Source organism: Schistocerca serialis, unplaced genomic scaffold, assembly GCF_023864345.2.
Source record: "Schistocerca serialis cubense isolate TAMUIC-IGC-003099 unplaced genomic scaffold, iqSchSeri2.2 HiC_scaffold_1375, whole genome shotgun sequence".
Classification (NCBI taxonomy): Eukaryota; Metazoa; Arthropoda; class Insecta; order Orthoptera; family Acrididae; genus Schistocerca; species Schistocerca serialis.
In genome coordinates, this window is record NW_026047597.1 from 1 (window position 1) to 14,706 (window position 14,706).

Below are 14,706 nucleotides of genomic sequence, written 5' to 3' on the forward strand. Positions count from 1 at the left end.
GACGGAGAAAACCTCACGCTTGTCGACCAAATCCGGTGTGGTCTAGTGGCTAGGATACCTGGCTTTCACCCAGGAGGCCCGGGTTCGATTCCCGGTACCGGAACGGAAGTTTTTGCGCACTCAACGATCCATGTTTTGGCCTTCGAACTGTCGTTTGTCGCCCACCTTCCGAAGCTTCGACCGAACGTAATCGGGGAAAACAGGCACATGATGCAATTACTGTCGGCACCGGAATAAAGGGAGAAGAGGCACTGGTCCGCTGTTGGGCTGCTACCAGCGTCAGTGGGAAGTCGGTGAAGTCGCCAGTTACGCCAGAAGCCAGAAATTACCGTAGTACGCCTACACACGCGTTCCAGTTATCTACATTGCTTGCAGCCGCTCCATCCACAACGAGCGTGAGCCCGGATAGCTCAGTCGGTAGAGCATTAGGCTTTTAACCTAAGGGTCCAGGGTTCAAGTCCCTGTCCGGGCGAAGATTTTAACGTTTCCGTAATGGCTCGTCTCGTAGCGACGGTAGCCCTGCCGTAATCAGTGCACGGAGTTCGTTTCCTGTCAACATTCTGCGCAGACCGGTTGGGTTTTTCACGATTCCAGGGAAACTTCCGTTACGAGCAGTCGTGGCCGAGTGGTTAAGGCGTCTGACTAGAAATCAGATTCCCTCTGGGAGCGTAGGTTCGAGTCCTACCGACTGCGTCGGTTTTTTCTTTTTTTGTTTAAGAACAACGAGCAGAAAATTTCGCAGATTGCCTGTCGTTTTGGTACCTCTCCACACCTCGCCTCTCACAGCCGTTTATAGTGCCTGTCCTTTTGATAAGGGCGAATTCCAAGCGTCAGCTTTCGCGTCAGCCGAGCAAAGTCGGGACAAGTCGGGACATACTACAGGATGGCCTGCGTGGAGCTACGACGAAAAAAACCTTCATTTAACAGCACGCGGCTCACATACTCATACGAAAAAACTAGCGCCACTTGCGGTGGCCGGGAATCGAACCCGGATCAACTGCTTGGAAGGCAACTATGCTCACCATTACACCACCACCGCACAGCCGATGCTCGCAACGCCCCGCTGTGTCGGCTTCCTGCCCGCCAGCAGCGGCCCACGGTGATAGTAGCTGCAGGCGCTTTACGAGGTAGGAGGGTGCATCCACACGCATTCGGGTAGCGCCTCCACGCACGCTGCGTCTTTGGACAAGACTAGTCGCCGCGGCCGCAAGGTTACTCACACGATAGAGATGAGCATTCGTTTTAAGGCAGTGTAGTGGAGCACTCCGCGTGTGTAGCACTTTTTTCGGTTGTATCCGACGTCGCTGGGTGGCAATCCCACTTTCCCCTGCAGAAAAGTGCTCGGGAAGCACGGGCAGCTTGTCGAGCATCGGTGGTTCAATGGCATGTGCCTCAGTAGTGCAGTAGGCAGCGCGTAAGTCTCATAATCTTAAGGCTTGCCGGCACGATAGCTCAGCGTGTTCGGTCTGAGAGTTATCAGCCCTCTGTAATAAAAGACCGAGTCAACGATGAACTTGAACGGGCGCCATCGGACGTCCGCCCCTAACAAATGCAACGAAAGAAATGGGAACAAAAAAAAAAAAAAAAAAATTGGTGAATGCTCGCTTAGCATGCGGACGGCTCGGGTTAGATTCCCGGCTGATGCATCGTTCTGCTGTTCTCGCTATAACGCTGCCGCGCCGATTCCTCGCCTGAGCTGCGCCAGCCTCAGGAATGTATAGCAGGATTCGCTGTGAGAAGAACCATACACGCAGCACGCAATAGACCGTACTTGAACGGTCGCGTGCTATTTCTGAACTCTGACGTCGGCCTGGCCCAACAGGCCGCTGTGTTCAGGTGCCGCAAGGGCGATGTACTGTAAACTCGGGCAGTGCTGCGTTCCGTTGAAAAAGCTGCGGCAGCAGTTTAATCTAGCAAGTAGGGAAAGCACGTGTAGCAACACAACAGATTCTTGAGAAAGCGCAAACTATCTCTAATATGAGAGACTTACCAAGTTTCCTGTAACGATACTTGCAACGTGCCTCGGTAGCGCAGTAGGTAGCGCGTAAGTCTCATAATCTTAAGGTCGTGAGTTCGATCCTCACCCGGGGCATTTAATTTGCTGTACATCATGGCTGAATTAACGGCGTTGCTGTTGCTAGGGAACGAACTTAATTGTCGTTCGTTATCCACAAGGAGTCTACGCCTCAGCGTCAATATGTTTATTTCCAATTATGACAACGTACAACTTTGATCTTTCTCTTCCCTTGTTAGGAGTAAAATAATGAATAGTCAATTTCGAGCTGTGCGCCATGCCAGTCTGTAGGCGCAAATATGCTCGCAAACGGAGAACTGCACTGAGTCCAGATTCAGCACGAAATACGAGAGGAGACGGAGAAAACCTCACGCTTGTCGACCAAATCCGGTGTGGTCTAGTGGCTAGGATACCTGGCTTTCACCCAGGAGGCCCGGGTTCGATTCCCGGTACCGGAACGGAAGTTTTTGCGCACTCAACGATCCATGTTTTGGCCTTCGAACTGTCGTTTGTCGCCCACCTTCCGAAGCTTCGACCGAACGTAATCGGGGAAAACAGGCACATGATGCAATTACTGTCGGCACCGGAATAAAGGGAGAAGAGGCACTGGTCCGCTGTTGGGCTGCTACCAGCGTCAGTGGGAAGTCGGTGAAGTCGCCAGTTACGCCAGAAGCCAGAAATTACCGTAGTACGCCTACACACGCGTTCCAGTTATCTACATTGCTTGCAGCCGCTCCATCCACAACGAGCGTGAGCCCGGATAGCTCAGTCGGTAGAGCATTAGGCTTTTAACCTAAGGGTCCAGGGTTCAAGTCCCTGTCCGGGCGAAGATTTTAACGTTTCCGTAATGGCTCGTCTCGTAGCGACGGTAGCCCTGCCGTAATCAGTGCACGGAGTTCGTTTCCTGTCAACATTCTGCGCAGACCGGTTGGGTTTTTCACGATTCCAGGGAAACTTCCGTTACGAGCAGTCGTGGCCGAGTGGTTAAGGCGTCTGACTAGAAATCAGATTCCCTCTGGGAGCGTAGGTTCGAGTCCTACCGACTGCGTCGGTTTTTTCTTTTTTTGTTTAAGAACAACGAGCAGAAAATTTCGCAGATTGCCTGTCGTTTTGGTACCTCTCCACACCTCGCCTCTCACAGCCGTTTATAGTGCCTGTCCTTTTGATAAGGGCGAATTCCAAGCGTCAGCTTTCGCGTCAGCCGAGCAAAGTCGGGACAAGTCGGGACATACTACAGGATGGCCTGCGTGGAGCTACGACGAAAAAAACCTTCATTTAACAGCACGCGGCTCACATACTCATACGAAAAAACTAGCGCCACTTGCGGTGGCCGGGAATCGAACCCGGATCAACTGCTTGGAAGGCAACTATGCTCACCATTACACCACCACCGCACAGCCGATGCTCGCAACGCCCCGCTGTGTCGGCTTCCTGCCCGCCAGCAGCGGCCCACGGTGATAGTAGCTGCAGGCGCTTTACGAGGTAGGAGGGTGCATCCACACGCATTCGGGTAGCGCCTCCACGCACGCTGCGTCTTTGGACAAGACTAGTCGCCGCGGCCGCAAGGTTACTCACACGATAGAGATGAGCATTCGTTTTAAGGCAGTGTAGTGGAGCACTCCGCGTGTGTAGCACTTTTTTCGGTTGTATCCGACGTCGCTGGGTGGCAATCCCACTTTCCCCTGCAGAAAAGTGCTCGGGAAGCACGGGCAGCTTGTCGAGCATCGGTGGTTCAATGGCATGTGCCTCAGTAGTGCAGTAGGCAGCGCGTAAGTCTCATAATCTTAAGGCTTGCCGGCACGATAGCTCAGCGTGTTCGGTCTGAGAGTTATCAGCCCTCTGTAATAAAAGACCGAGTCAACGATGAACTTGAACGGGCGCCATCGGACGTCCGCCCCTAACAAATGCAACGAAAGAAATGGGAACAAAAAAAAAAAAAAAAAATTGGTGAATGCTCGCTTAGCATGCGGACGGCTCGGGTTAGATTCCCGGCTGATGCATCGTTCTGCTGTTCTCGCTATAACGCTGCCGCGCCGATTCCTCGCCTGAGCTGCGCCAGCCTCAGGAATGTATAGCAGGATTCGCTGTGAGAAGAACCATACACGCAGCACGCAATAGACCGTACTTGAACGGTCGCGTGCTATTTCTGAACTCTGACGTCGGCCTGGCCCAACAGGCCGCTGTGTTCAGGTGCCGCAAGGGCGATGTACTGTAAACTCGGGCAGTGCTGCGTTCCGTTGAAAAAGCTGCGGCAGCAGTTTAATCTAGCAAGTAGGGAAAGCACGTGTAGCAACACAACAGATTCTTGAGAAAGCGCAAACTATCTCTAATATGAGAGACTTACCAAGTTTCCTGTAACGATACTTGCAACGTGCCTCGGTAGCGCAGTAGGTAGCGCGTAAGTCTCATAATCTTAAGGTCGTGAGTTCGATCCTCACCCGGGGCATTTAATTTGCTGTACATCATGGCTGAATTAACGGCGTTGCTGTTGCTAGGGAACGAACTTAATTGTCGTTCGTTATCCACAAGGAGTCTACGCCTCAGCGTCAATATGTTTATTTCCAATTATGACAACGTACAACTTTGATCTTTCTCTTCCCTTGTTAGGAGTAAAATAATGAATAGTCAATTTCGAGCTGTGCGCCATGCCAGTCTGTAGGCGCAAATATGCTCGCAAACGGAGAACTGCACTGAGTCCAGATTCAGCACGAAATACGAGAGGAGACGGAGAAAACCTCACGCTTGTCGACCAAATCCGGTGTGGTCTAGTGGCTAGGATACCTGGCTTTCACCCAGGAGGCCCGGGTTCGATTCCCGGTACCGGAACGGAAGTTTTTGCGCACTCAACGATCCATGTTTTGGCCTTCGAACTGTCGTTTGTCGCCCACCTTCCGAAGCTTCGACCGAACGTAATCGGGGAAAACAGGCACATGATGCAATTACTGTCGGCACCGGAATAAAGGGAGAAGAGGCACTGGTCCGCTGTTGGGCTGCTACCAGCGTCAGTGGGAAGTCGGTGAAGTCGCCAGTTACGCCAGAAGCCAGAAATTACCGTAGTACGCCTACACACGCGTTCCAGTTATCTACATTGCTTGCAGCCGCTCCATCCACAACGAGCGTGAGCCCGGATAGCTCAGTCGGTAGAGCATTAGGCTTTTAACCTAAGGGTCCAGGGTTCAAGTCCCTGTCCGGGCGAAGATTTTAACGTTTCCGTAATGGCTCGTCTCGTAGCGACGGTAGCCCTGCCGTAATCAGTGCACGGAGTTCGTTTCCTGTCAACATTCTGCGCAGACCGGTTGGGTTTTTCACGATTCCAGGGAAACTTCCGTTACGAGCAGTCGTGGCCGAGTGGTTAAGGCGTCTGACTAGAAATCAGATTCCCTCTGGGAGCGTAGGTTCGAGTCCTACCGACTGCGTCGGTTTTTTCTTTTTTTGTTTAAGAACAACGAGCAGAAAATTTCGCAGATTGCCTGTCGTTTTGGTACCTCTCCACACCTCGCCTCTCACAGCCGTTTATAGTGCCTGTCCTTTTGATAAGGGGCGAATTCCAAGCGTCAGCTTTCGCGTCAGCCGAGCAAAGTCGGGACAAGTCGGGACATACTACAGGATGGCCTGCGTGGAGCTACGACGAAAAAAACCTTCATTTAACAGCACGCGGCTCACATACTCATACGAAAAAACTAGCGCCACTTGCGGTGGCCGGGAATCGAACCCGGATCAACTGCTTGGAAGGCAACTATGCTCACCATTACACCACCACCGCACAGCCGATGCTCGCAACGCCCCGCTGTGTCGGCTTCCTGCCCGCCAGCAGCGGCCCACGGTGATAGTAGCTGCAGGCGCTTTACGAGGTAGGAGGGTGCATCCACACGCATTCGGGTAGCGCCTCCACGCACGCTGCGTCTTTGGACAAGACTAGTCGCCGCGGCCGCAAGGTTACTCACACGATAGAGATGAGCATTCGTTTTAAGGCAGTGTAGTGGAGCACTCCGCGTGTGTAGCACTTTTTTCGGTTGTATCCGACGTCGCTGGGTGGCAATCCCACTTTCCCCTGCAGAAAAGTGCTCGGGAAGCACGGGCAGCTTGTCGAGCATCGGTGGTTCAATGGCATGTGCCTCAGTAGTGCAGTAGGCAGCGCGTAAGTCTCATAATCTTAAGGCTTGCCGGCACGATAGCTCAGCGTGTTCGGTCTGAGAGTTATCAGCCCTCTGTAATAAAAGACCGAGTCAACGATGAACTTGAACGGGCGCCATCGGACGTCCGCCCCTAACAAATGCAACGAAAGAAATGGGAACAAAAAAAAAAAAAAAAAAATTGGTGAATGCTCGCTTAGCATGCGGACGGCTCGGGTTAGATTCCCGGCTGATGCATCGTTCTGCTGTTCTCGCTATAACGCTGCCGCGCCGATTCCTCGCCTGAGCTGCGCCAGCCTCAGGAATGTATAGCAGGATTCGCTGTGAGAAGAACCATACACGCAGCACGCAATAGACCGTACTTGAACGGTCGCGTGCTATTTCTGAACTCTGACGTCGGCCTGGCCCAACAGGCCGCTGTGTTCAGGTGCCGCAAGGGCGATGTACTGTAAACTCGGGCAGTGCTGCGTTCCGTTGAAAAAGCTGCGGCAGCAGTTTAATCTAGCAAGTAGGGAAAGCACGTGTAGCAACACAACAGATTCTTGAGAAAGCGCAAACTATCTCTAATATGAGAGACTTACCAAGTTTCCTGTAACGATACTTGCAACGTGCCTCGGTAGCGCAGTAGGTAGCGCGTAAGTCTCATAATCTTAAGGTCGTGAGTTCGATCCTCACCCGGGGCATTTAATTTGCTGTACATCATGGCTGAATTAACGGCGTTGCTGTTGCTAGGGAACGAACTTAATTGTCGTTCGTTATCCACAAGGAGTCTACGCCTCAGCGTCAATATGTTTATTTCCAATTATGACAACGTACAACTTTGATCTTTCTCTTCCCTTGTTAGGAGTAAAATAATGAATAGTCAATTTCGAGCTGTGCGCCATGCCAGTCTGTAGGCGCAAATATGCTCGCAAACGGAGAACTGCACTGAGTCCAGATTCAGCACGAAATACGAGAGGAGACGGAGAAAACCTCACGCTTGTCGACCAAATCCGGTGTGGTCTAGTGGCTAGGATACCTGGCTTTCACCCAGGAGGCCCGGGTTCGATTCCCGGTACCGGAACGGAAGTTTTTGCGCACTCAACGATCCATGTTTTGGCCTTCGAACTGTCGTTTGTCGCCCACCTTCCGAAGCTTCGACCGAACGTAATCGGGGAAAACAGGCACATGATGCAATTACTGTCGGCACCGGAATAAAGGGAGAAGAGGCACTGGTCCGCTGTTGGGCTGCTACCAGCGTCAGTGGGAAGTCGGTGAAGTCGCCAGTTACGCCAGAAGCCAGAAATTACCGTAGTACGCCTACACACGCGTTCCAGTTATCTACATTGCTTGCAGCCGCTCCATCCACAACGAGCGTGAGCCCGGATAGCTCAGTCGGTAGAGCATTAGGCTTTTAACCTAAGGGTCCAGGGTTCAAGTCCCTGTCCGGGCGAAGATTTTAACGTTTCCGTAATGGCTCGTCTCGTAGCGACGGTAGCCCTGCCGTAATCAGTGCACGGAGTTCGTTTCCTGTCAACATTCTGCGCAGACCGGTTGGGTTTTTCACGATTCCAGGGAAACTTCCGTTACGAGCAGTCGTGGCCGAGTGGTTAAGGCGTCTGACTAGAAATCAGATTCCCTCTGGGAGCGTAGGTTCGAGTCCTACCGACTGCGTCGGTTTTTTCTTTTTTTGTTTAAGAACAACGAGCAGAAAATTTCGCAGATTGCCTGTCGTTTTGGTACCTCTCCACACCTCGCCTCTCACAGCCGTTTATAGTGCCTGTCCTTTTGATAAGGGCGAATTCCAAGCGTCAGCTTTCGCGTCAGCCGAGCAAAGTCGGGACAAGTCGGGACATACTACAGGATGGCCTGCGTGGAGCTACGACGAAAAAAACCTTCATTTAACAGCACGCGGCTCACATACTCATACGAAAAAACTAGCGCCACTTGCGGTGGCCGGGAATCGAACCCGGATCAACTGCTTGGAAGGCAACTATGCTCACCATTACACCACCACCGCACAGCCGATGCTCGCAACGCCCCGCTGTGTCGGCTTCCTGCCCGCCAGCAGCGGCCCACGGTGATAGTAGCTGCAGGCGCTTTACGAGGTAGGAGGGTGCATCCACACGCATTCGGGTAGCGCCTCCACGCACGCTGCGTCTTTGGACAAGACTAGTCGCCGCGGCCGCAAGGTTACTCACACGATAGAGATGAGCATTCGTTTTAAGGCAGTGTAGTGGAGCACTCCGCGTGTGTAGCACTTTTTTCGGTTGTATCCGACGTCGCTGGGTGGCAATCCCACTTTCCCCTGCAGAAAAGTGCTCGGGAAGCACGGGCAGCTTGTCGAGCATCGGTGGTTCAATGGCATGTGCCTCAGTAGTGCAGTAGGCAGCGCGTAAGTCTCATAATCTTAAGGCTTGCCGGCACGATAGCTCAGCGTGTTCGGTCTGAGAGTTATCAGCCCTCTGTAATAAAAGACCGAGTCAACGATGAACTTGAACGGGCGCCATCGGACGTCCGCCCCTAACAAATGCAACGAAAGAAATGGGAACAAAAAAAAAAAAAAAAAATTTGGTGAATGCTCGCTTAGCATGCGGACGGCTCGGGTTAGATTCCCGGCTGATGCATCGTTCTGCTGTTCTCGCTATAACGCTGCCGCGCCGATTCCTCGCCTGAGCTGCGCCAGCCTCAGGAATGTATAGCAGGATTCGCTGTGAGAAGAACCATACACGCAGCACGCAATAGACCGTACTTGAACGGTCGCGTGCTATTTCTGAACTCTGACGTCGGCCTGGCCCAACAGGCCGCTGTGTTCAGGTGCCGCAAGGGCGATGTACTGTAAACTCGGGCAGTGCTGCGTTCCGTTGAAAAAGCTGCGGCAGCAGTTTAATCTAGCAAGTAGGGAAAGCACGTGTAGCAACACAACAGATTCTTGAGAAAGCGCAAACTATCTCTAATATGAGAGACTTACCAAGTTTCCTGTAACGATACTTGCAACGTGCCTCGGTAGCGCAGTAGGTAGCGCGTAAGTCTCATAATCTTAAGGTCGTGAGTTCGATCCTCACCCGGGGCATTTAATTTGCTGTACATCATGGCTGAATTAACGGCGTTGCTGTTGCTAGGGAACGAACTTAATTGTCGTTCGTTATCCACAAGGAGTCTACGCCTCAGCGTCAATATGTTTATTTCCAATTATGACAACGTACAACTTTGATCTTTCTCTTCCCTTGTTAGGAGTAAAATAATGAATAGTCAATTTCGAGCTGTGCGCCATGCCAGTCTGTAGGCGCAAATATGCTCGCAAACGGAGAACTGCACTGAGTCCAGATTCAGCACGAAATACGAGAGGAGACGGAGAAAACCTCACGCTTGTCGACCAAATCCGGTGTGGTCTAGTGGCTAGGATACCTGGCTTTCACCCAGGAGGCCCGGGTTCGATTCCCGGTACCGGAACGGAAGTTTTTGCGCACTCAACGATCCATGTTTTGGCCTTCGAACTGTCGTTTGTCGCCCACCTTCCGAAGCTTCGACCGAACGTAATCGGGGAAAACAGGCACATGATGCAATTACTGTCGGCACCGGAATAAAGGGAGAAGAGGCACTGGTCCGCTGTTGGGCTGCTACCAGCGTCAGTGGGAAGTCGGTGAAGTCGCCAGTTACGCCAGAAGCCAGAAATTACCGTAGTACGCCTACACACGCGTTCCAGTTATCTACATTGCTTGCAGCCGCTCCATCCACAACGAGCGTGAGCCCGGATAGCTCAGTCGGTAGAGCATTAGGCTTTTAACCTAAGGGTCCAGGGTTCAAGTCCCTGTCCGGGCGAAGATTTTAACGTTTCCGTAATGGCTCGTCTCGTAGCGACGGTAGCCCTGCCGTAATCAGTGCACGGAGTTCGTTTCCTGTCAACATTCTGCGCAGACCGGTTGGGTTTTTCACGATTCCAGGGAAACTTCCGTTACGAGCAGTCGTGGCCGAGTGGTTAAGGCGTCTGACTAGAAATCAGATTCCCTCTGGGAGCGTAGGTTCGAGTCCTACCGACTGCGTCGGTTTTTTCTTTTTTTGTTTAAGAACAACGAGCAGAAAATTTCGCAGATTGCCTGTCGTTTTGGTACCTCTCCACACCTCGCCTCTCACAGCCGTTTATAGTGCCTGTCCTTTTGATAAGGGCGAATTCCAAGCGTCAGCTTTCGCGTCAGCCGAGCAAAGTCGGGACAAGTCGGGACATACTACAGGATGGCCTGCGTGGAGCTACGACGAAAAAAACCTTCATTTAACAGCACGCGGCTCACATACTCATACGAAAAAACTAGCGCCACTTGCGGTGGCCGGGAATCGAACCCGGATCAACTGCTTGGAAGGCAACTATGCTCACCATTACACCACCACCGCACAGCCGATGCTCGCAACGCCCCGCTGTGTCGGCTTCCTGCCCGCCAGCAGCGGCCCACGGTGATAGTAGCTGCAGGCGCTTTACGAGGTAGGAGGGTGCATCCACACGCATTCGGGTAGCGCCTCCACGCACGCTGCGTCTTTGGACAAGACTAGTCGCCGCGGCCGCAAGGTTACTCACACGATAGAGATGAGCATTCGTTTTAAGGCAGTGTAGTGGAGCACTCCGCGTGTGTAGCACTTTTTTCGGTTGTATCCGACGTCGCTGGGTGGCAATCCCACTTTCCCCTGCAGAAAAGTGCTCGGGAAGCACGGGCAGCTTGTCGAGCATCGGTGGTTCAATGGCATGTGCCTCAGTAGTGCAGTAGGCAGCGCGTAAGTCTCATAATCTTAAGGCTTGCCGGCACGATAGCTCAGCGTGTTCGGTCTGAGAGTTATCAGCCCTCTGTAATAAAAGACCGAGTCAACGATGAACTTGAACGGGCGCCATCGGACGTCCGCCCCTAACAAATGCAACGAAAGAAATGGGAACAAAAAAAAAAAAAAAAAAATTGGTGAATGCTCGCTTAGCATGCGGACGGCTCGGGTTAGATTCCCGGCTGATGCATCGTTCTGCTGTTCTCGCTATAACGCTGCCGCGCCGATTCCTCGCCTGAGCTGCGCCAGCCTCAGGAATGTATAGCAGGATTCGCTGTGAGAAGAACCATACACGCAGCACGCAATAGACCGTACTTGAACGGTCGCGTGCTATTTCTGAACTCTGACGTCGGCCTGGCCCAACAGGCCGCTGTGTTCAGGTGCCGCAAGGGCGATGTACTGTAAACTCGGGCAGTGCTGCGTTCCGTTGAAAAAGCTGCGGCAGCAGTTTAATCTAGCAAGTAGGGAAAGCACGTGTAGCAACACAACAGATTCTTGAGAAAGCGCAAACTATCTCTAATATGAGAGACTTACCAAGTTTCCTGTAACGATACTTGCAACGTGCCTCGGTAGCGCAGTAGGTAGCGCGTAAGTCTCATAATCTTAAGGTCGTGAGTTCGATCCTCACCCGGGGCATTTAATTTGCTGTACATCATGGCTGAATTAACGGCGTTGCTGTTGCTAGGGAACGAACTTAATTGTCGTTCGTTATCCACAAGGAGTCTACGCCTCAGCGTCAATATGTTTATTTCCAATTATGACAACGTACAACTTTGATCTTTCTCTTCCCTTGTTAGGAGTAAAATAATGAATAGTCAATTTCGAGCTGTGCGCCATGCCAGTCTGTAGGCGCAAATATGCTCGCAAACGGAGAACTGCACTGAGTCCAGATTCAGCACGAAATACGAGAGGAGACGGAGAAAACCTCACGCTTGTCGACCAAATCCGGTGTGGTCTAGTGGCTAGGATACCTGGCTTTCACCCAGGAGGCCCGGGTTCGATTCCCGGTACCGGAACGGAAGTTTTTGCGCACTCAACGATCCATGTTTTGGCCTTCGAACTGTCGTTTGTCGCCCACCTTCCGAAGCTTCGACCGAACGTAATCGGGGAAAACAGGCACATGATGCAATTACTGTCGGCACCGGAATAAAGGGAGAAGAGGCACTGGTCCGCTGTTGGGCTGCTACCAGCGTCAGTGGGAAGTCGGTGAAGTCGCCAGTTACGCCAGAAGCCAGAAATTACCGTAGTACGCCTACACACGCGTTCCAGTTATCTACATTGCTTGCAGCCGCTCCATCCACAACGAGCGTGAGCCCGGATAGCTCAGTCGGTAGAGCATTAGGCTTTTAACCTAAGGGTCCAGGGTTCAAGTCCCTGTCCGGGCGAAGATTTTAACGTTTCCGTAATGGCTCGTCTCGTAGCGACGGTAGCCCTGCCGTAATCAGTGCACGGAGTTCGTTTCCTGTCAACATTCTGCGCAGACCGGTTGGGTTTTTCACGATTCCAGGGAAACTTCCGTTACGAGCAGTCGTGGCCGAGTGGTTAAGGCGTCTGACTAGAAATCAGATTCCCTCTGGGAGCGTAGGTTCGAGTCCTACCGACTGCGTCGGTTTTTTCTTTTTTTGTTTAAGAACAACGAGCAGAAAATTTCGCAGATTGCCTGTCGTTTTGGTACCTCTCCACACCTCGCCTCTCACAGCCGTTTATAGTGCCTGTCCTTTTGATAAGGGCGAATTCCAAGCGTCAGCTTTCGCGTCAGCCGAGCAAAGTCGGGACAAGTCGGGACATACTACAGGATGGCCTGCGTGGAGCTACGACGAAAAAAACCTTCATTTAACAGCACGCGGCTCACATACTCATACGAAAAAACTAGCGCCACTTGCGGTGGCCGGGAATCGAACCCGGATCAACTGCTTGGAAGGCAACTATGCTCACCATTACACCACCACCGCACAGCCGATGCTCGCAACGCCCCGCTGTGTCGGCTTCCTGCCCGCCAGCAGCGGCCCACGGTGATAGTAGCTGCAGGCGCTTTACGAGGTAGGAGGGTGCATCCACACGCATTCGGGTAGCGCCTCCACGCACGCTGCGTCTTTGGACAAGACTAGTCGCCGCGGCCGCAAGGTTACTCACACGATAGAGATGAGCATTCGTTTTAAGGCAGTGTAGTGGAGCACTCCGCGTGTGTAGCACTTTTTTCGGTTGTATCCGACGTCGCTGGGTGGCAATCCCACTTTCCCCTGCAGAAAAGTGCTCGGGAAGCACGGGCAGCTTGTCGAGCATCGGTGGTTCAATGGCATGTGCCTCAGTAGTGCAGTAGGCAGCGCGTAAGTCTCATAATCTTAAGGCTTGCCGGCACGATAGCTCAGCGTGTTCGGTCTGAGAGTTATCAGCCCTCTGTAATAAAAGACCGAGTCAACGATGAACTTGAACGGGCGCCATCGGACGTCCGCCCCTAACAAATGCAACGAAAGAAATGGGAACAAAAAAAAAAAAAAAAATTGGTGAATGCTCGCTTAGCATGCGGACGGCTCGGGTTAGATTCCCGGCTGATGCATCGTTCTGCTGTTCTCGCTATAACGCTGCCGCGCCGATTCCTCGCCTGAGCTGCGCCAGCCTCAGGAATGTATAGCAGGATTCGCTGTGAGAAGAACCATACACGCAGCACGCAATAGACCGTACTTGAACGGTCGCGTGCTATTTCTGAACTCTGACGTCGGCCTGGCCCAACAGGCCGCTGTGTTCAGGTGCCGCAAGGGCGATGTACTGTAAACTCGGGCAGTGCTGCGTTCCGTTGAAAAAGCTGCGGCAGCAGTTTAATCTAGCAAGTAGGGAAAGCACGTGTAGCAACACAACAGATTCTTGAGAAAGCGCAAACTATCTCTAATATGAGAGACTTACCAAGTTTCCTGTAACGATACTTGCAACGTGCCTCGGTAGCGCAGTAGGTAGCGCGTAAGTCTCATAATCTTAAGGTCGTGAGTTCGATCCTCACCCGGGGCATTTAATTTGCTGTACATCATGGCTGAATTAACGGCGTTGCTGTTGCTAGGGAACGAACTTAATTGTCGTTCGTTATCCACAAGGAGTCTACGCCTCAGCGTCAATATGTTTATTTCCAATTATGACAACGTACAACTTTGATCTTTCTCTTCCCTTGTTAGGAGTAAAATAATGAATAGTCAATTTCGAGCTGTGCGCCATGCCAGTCTGTAGGCGCAAATATGCTCGCAAACGGAGAACTGCACTGAGTCCAGATTCAGCACGAAATACGAGAGGAGACGGAGAAAACCTCACGCTTGTCGACCAAATCCGGTGTGGTCTAGTGGCTAGGATACCTGGCTTTCACCCAGGAGGCCCGGGTTCGATTCCCGGTACCGGAACGGAAGTTTTTGCGCACTCAACGATCCATGTTTTGGCCTTCGAACTGTCGTTTGTCGCCCACCTTCCGAAGCTTCGACCGAACGTAATCGGGGAAAACAGGCACATGATGCAATTACTGTCGGCACCGGAATAAAGGGAGAAGAGGCACTGGTCCGCTGTTGGGCTGCTACCAGCGTCAGTGGGAAGTCGGTGAAGTCGCCAGTTACGCCAGAAGCCAGAAATTACCGTAGTACGCCTACACACGCGTTCCAGTTATCTACATTGCTTGCAGCCGCTCCATCCACAACGAGCGTGAGCCCGGATAGCTCAGTCGGTAGAGCATTAGGCTTTTAACCTAAGGGTCCAGGGTTCAAGTCCCTGTCCGGGCGAAGATTTTAACGTTTCCGTAAT

General features: G+C 52.3%; 32 non-coding genes across 32 annotated transcripts; 26 read left to right on the forward strand and 6 right to left on the reverse strand.

Annotated features, from left to right (window-relative positions):
- The first annotated feature begins 31 nt into the window (after window positions 1–31).
- Trnae-uuc (transfer RNA glutamic acid (anticodon UUC)) lies at window positions 32–103 on the forward strand. The gene has a single exon. It is a non-coding gene; the product is annotated as a tRNA-Glu (tRNA).
- A 296-nt stretch (window positions 104–399) lies between these two features.
- Trnak-uuu (transfer RNA lysine (anticodon UUU)) lies at window positions 400–472 on the forward strand. The gene has a single exon. It is a non-coding gene; the product is annotated as a tRNA-Lys (tRNA).
- A 139-nt stretch (window positions 473–611) lies between these two features.
- On the forward strand, window positions 612–693 carry Trnas-aga (transfer RNA serine (anticodon AGA)). The gene has a single exon. It is a non-coding gene; the product is annotated as a tRNA-Ser (tRNA).
- Window positions 694–967: 274 nt separating this feature from the next.
- Trnag-ucc (transfer RNA glycine (anticodon UCC)) lies at window positions 968–1,039 on the reverse strand. Its single transcript has one exon. It is a non-coding gene; the product is annotated as a tRNA-Gly (tRNA).
- A 980-nt stretch (window positions 1,040–2,019) lies between these two features.
- On the forward strand, window positions 2,020–2,092 carry Trnam-cau (transfer RNA methionine (anticodon CAU)). Its single transcript has one exon. It is a non-coding gene; the product is annotated as a tRNA-Met (tRNA).
- Window positions 2,093–2,400: 308 nt separating this feature from the next.
- On the forward strand, window positions 2,401–2,472 carry Trnae-uuc (transfer RNA glutamic acid (anticodon UUC)). The gene has a single exon. It is a non-coding gene; the product is annotated as a tRNA-Glu (tRNA).
- A 296-nt stretch (window positions 2,473–2,768) lies between these two features.
- Trnak-uuu (transfer RNA lysine (anticodon UUU)) lies at window positions 2,769–2,841 on the forward strand. Its single transcript has one exon. It is a non-coding gene; the product is annotated as a tRNA-Lys (tRNA).
- A 139-nt stretch (window positions 2,842–2,980) lies between these two features.
- On the forward strand, window positions 2,981–3,062 carry Trnas-aga (transfer RNA serine (anticodon AGA)). Its single transcript has one exon. It is a non-coding gene; the product is annotated as a tRNA-Ser (tRNA).
- A 274-nt stretch (window positions 3,063–3,336) lies between these two features.
- Window positions 3,337–3,408, reverse strand: Trnag-ucc (transfer RNA glycine (anticodon UCC)). The gene has a single exon. It is a non-coding gene; the product is annotated as a tRNA-Gly (tRNA).
- A 979-nt stretch (window positions 3,409–4,387) lies between these two features.
- Window positions 4,388–4,460, forward strand: Trnam-cau (transfer RNA methionine (anticodon CAU)). Its single transcript has one exon. It is a non-coding gene; the product is annotated as a tRNA-Met (tRNA).
- Window positions 4,461–4,768: 308 nt separating this feature from the next.
- Window positions 4,769–4,840, forward strand: Trnae-uuc (transfer RNA glutamic acid (anticodon UUC)). Its single transcript has one exon. It is a non-coding gene; the product is annotated as a tRNA-Glu (tRNA).
- Window positions 4,841–5,136: 296 nt separating this feature from the next.
- Trnak-uuu (transfer RNA lysine (anticodon UUU)) lies at window positions 5,137–5,209 on the forward strand. Its single transcript has one exon. It is a non-coding gene; the product is annotated as a tRNA-Lys (tRNA).
- Window positions 5,210–5,348: 139 nt separating this feature from the next.
- On the forward strand, window positions 5,349–5,430 carry Trnas-aga (transfer RNA serine (anticodon AGA)). The gene has a single exon. It is a non-coding gene; the product is annotated as a tRNA-Ser (tRNA).
- A 275-nt stretch (window positions 5,431–5,705) lies between these two features.
- Trnag-ucc (transfer RNA glycine (anticodon UCC)) lies at window positions 5,706–5,777 on the reverse strand. The gene has a single exon. It is a non-coding gene; the product is annotated as a tRNA-Gly (tRNA).
- Window positions 5,778–6,757: 980 nt separating this feature from the next.
- On the forward strand, window positions 6,758–6,830 carry Trnam-cau (transfer RNA methionine (anticodon CAU)). The gene has a single exon. It is a non-coding gene; the product is annotated as a tRNA-Met (tRNA).
- Window positions 6,831–7,138: 308 nt separating this feature from the next.
- Trnae-uuc (transfer RNA glutamic acid (anticodon UUC)) lies at window positions 7,139–7,210 on the forward strand. Its single transcript has one exon. It is a non-coding gene; the product is annotated as a tRNA-Glu (tRNA).
- Window positions 7,211–7,506: 296 nt separating this feature from the next.
- Window positions 7,507–7,579, forward strand: Trnak-uuu (transfer RNA lysine (anticodon UUU)). Its single transcript has one exon. It is a non-coding gene; the product is annotated as a tRNA-Lys (tRNA).
- A 139-nt stretch (window positions 7,580–7,718) lies between these two features.
- Trnas-aga (transfer RNA serine (anticodon AGA)) lies at window positions 7,719–7,800 on the forward strand. Its single transcript has one exon. It is a non-coding gene; the product is annotated as a tRNA-Ser (tRNA).
- A 274-nt stretch (window positions 7,801–8,074) lies between these two features.
- Trnag-ucc (transfer RNA glycine (anticodon UCC)) lies at window positions 8,075–8,146 on the reverse strand. Its single transcript has one exon. It is a non-coding gene; the product is annotated as a tRNA-Gly (tRNA).
- A 980-nt stretch (window positions 8,147–9,126) lies between these two features.
- Window positions 9,127–9,199, forward strand: Trnam-cau (transfer RNA methionine (anticodon CAU)). The gene has a single exon. It is a non-coding gene; the product is annotated as a tRNA-Met (tRNA).
- A 308-nt stretch (window positions 9,200–9,507) lies between these two features.
- On the forward strand, window positions 9,508–9,579 carry Trnae-uuc (transfer RNA glutamic acid (anticodon UUC)). The gene has a single exon. It is a non-coding gene; the product is annotated as a tRNA-Glu (tRNA).
- A 296-nt stretch (window positions 9,580–9,875) lies between these two features.
- Trnak-uuu (transfer RNA lysine (anticodon UUU)) lies at window positions 9,876–9,948 on the forward strand. The gene has a single exon. It is a non-coding gene; the product is annotated as a tRNA-Lys (tRNA).
- A 139-nt stretch (window positions 9,949–10,087) lies between these two features.
- Window positions 10,088–10,169, forward strand: Trnas-aga (transfer RNA serine (anticodon AGA)). The gene has a single exon. It is a non-coding gene; the product is annotated as a tRNA-Ser (tRNA).
- A 274-nt stretch (window positions 10,170–10,443) lies between these two features.
- Trnag-ucc (transfer RNA glycine (anticodon UCC)) lies at window positions 10,444–10,515 on the reverse strand. Its single transcript has one exon. It is a non-coding gene; the product is annotated as a tRNA-Gly (tRNA).
- A 980-nt stretch (window positions 10,516–11,495) lies between these two features.
- On the forward strand, window positions 11,496–11,568 carry Trnam-cau (transfer RNA methionine (anticodon CAU)). The gene has a single exon. It is a non-coding gene; the product is annotated as a tRNA-Met (tRNA).
- Window positions 11,569–11,876: 308 nt separating this feature from the next.
- Window positions 11,877–11,948, forward strand: Trnae-uuc (transfer RNA glutamic acid (anticodon UUC)). Its single transcript has one exon. It is a non-coding gene; the product is annotated as a tRNA-Glu (tRNA).
- Window positions 11,949–12,244: 296 nt separating this feature from the next.
- On the forward strand, window positions 12,245–12,317 carry Trnak-uuu (transfer RNA lysine (anticodon UUU)). The gene has a single exon. It is a non-coding gene; the product is annotated as a tRNA-Lys (tRNA).
- A 139-nt stretch (window positions 12,318–12,456) lies between these two features.
- Trnas-aga (transfer RNA serine (anticodon AGA)) lies at window positions 12,457–12,538 on the forward strand. Its single transcript has one exon. It is a non-coding gene; the product is annotated as a tRNA-Ser (tRNA).
- A 274-nt stretch (window positions 12,539–12,812) lies between these two features.
- Window positions 12,813–12,884, reverse strand: Trnag-ucc (transfer RNA glycine (anticodon UCC)). Its single transcript has one exon. It is a non-coding gene; the product is annotated as a tRNA-Gly (tRNA).
- Window positions 12,885–13,862: 978 nt separating this feature from the next.
- On the forward strand, window positions 13,863–13,935 carry Trnam-cau (transfer RNA methionine (anticodon CAU)). Its single transcript has one exon. It is a non-coding gene; the product is annotated as a tRNA-Met (tRNA).
- A 308-nt stretch (window positions 13,936–14,243) lies between these two features.
- On the forward strand, window positions 14,244–14,315 carry Trnae-uuc (transfer RNA glutamic acid (anticodon UUC)). The gene has a single exon. It is a non-coding gene; the product is annotated as a tRNA-Glu (tRNA).
- Window positions 14,316–14,611: 296 nt separating this feature from the next.
- Trnak-uuu (transfer RNA lysine (anticodon UUU)) lies at window positions 14,612–14,684 on the forward strand. Its single transcript has one exon. It is a non-coding gene; the product is annotated as a tRNA-Lys (tRNA).
- Window positions 14,685–14,706: the final 22 nt, after the last annotated feature.